The 1,013-nt window shown below is 48.6% G+C and overlaps 1 non-coding gene across 1 annotated transcript; it reads right to left on the reverse strand.

Moving 5' to 3' along the window:
• Positions 1-260: 260 nt before the first annotated feature.
• LOC140538155 (U1 spliceosomal RNA) lies at positions 261-424 on the reverse strand. The gene has a single exon (XR_011977712.1). It is a non-coding gene; the product is annotated as a U1 spliceosomal RNA (small nuclear RNA).
• Positions 425-1,013: the final 589 nt, after the last annotated feature.

Here is a 1,013-nt window from a genome sequence, read left to right on the forward strand (position 1 = left end):
GAAATGTGTCCTCCGCATTTAACCCATCTGGTAGTGAACACACACTCACACACGTGTTAGGAGCAGTGAGTACACACACACACACACACCCAGAGCGGTGGGCAGCCAACTCCAGCGCCCAGGGAGCAGAGAGGGTAAAGGGCCTTGGTCAAGGGCCCAACAATGGCAGCTTGCCGAGCCCGGGAATCGAACCCATAACCCTGTTATTGATATCCCGTCGCTCTAAACGCTGAGCCACCACTGCCTCTTTTAAAACGAATCAGGGGAGAGCGCGAACGCAGTCCCCCACTACCAGAAATTATGCAGTCGAGATTCCCACATTTGGGGAATTCGCAGGGGTCAACACAACTGGAGTGCAATGGCTGAGCCTCACCCTGGGTGAACCACATTATTGATCATGGTATCTCCCCTGCCAGGTAAGTATCATCAATTAGTCATCAATGCAGAAATCCAGGTATTTCCGAAGAATCCACTCACTTTCTTACAACTGTAGCTCCAGTGTAACTTTAAGTAAAGTTCAGACACCAAACGTATCGTGGCTGATCTACTACATCAGCTGAGGGGACTTTTTCTGACTGCTTGCCAGATTGTTTCTCAAGCTGACTTCTTAATAACTGCTCCAAATTACATCAGCCTCCTGACACTCTTGAAGTGCCCCCAACCACTAAGTGGTGGACAGTCGAGTCTGGAGAGGAAAATCACACCCTCCAGAACGGTGAGAAGATTTAAATCGGTCCCCACCAAACATATTCCTCAGGTCTTTTTCTCTTCCTCTCTCTCTCTCTCTCTCTCTCTCTCTCTCCCTCTCTCTCTCTCTGTCAGTAGTCACATTAGCGACGCTTTTATCACTCTCAGTTTAATCCAATCCACGCTCATCTTCAGATTGCTGTTTTTGGATTTGTATGAGCAGCTTATTCAAATTTCAAACAGCGGGCTGAAAATAAAGCTTGGCATGAGAACCAGGATGGGGAGAGGATGAGGCCTGTCTCCTCTCGCGCAGATTTGGACCATAC

The sequence above is a fragment of the Salminus brasiliensis genome, chromosome 1 (assembly GCF_030463535.1).
Source record: "Salminus brasiliensis chromosome 1, fSalBra1.hap2, whole genome shotgun sequence".
NCBI lineage: Eukaryota > Metazoa > Chordata > Actinopteri > Characiformes > Bryconidae > Salminus > Salminus brasiliensis.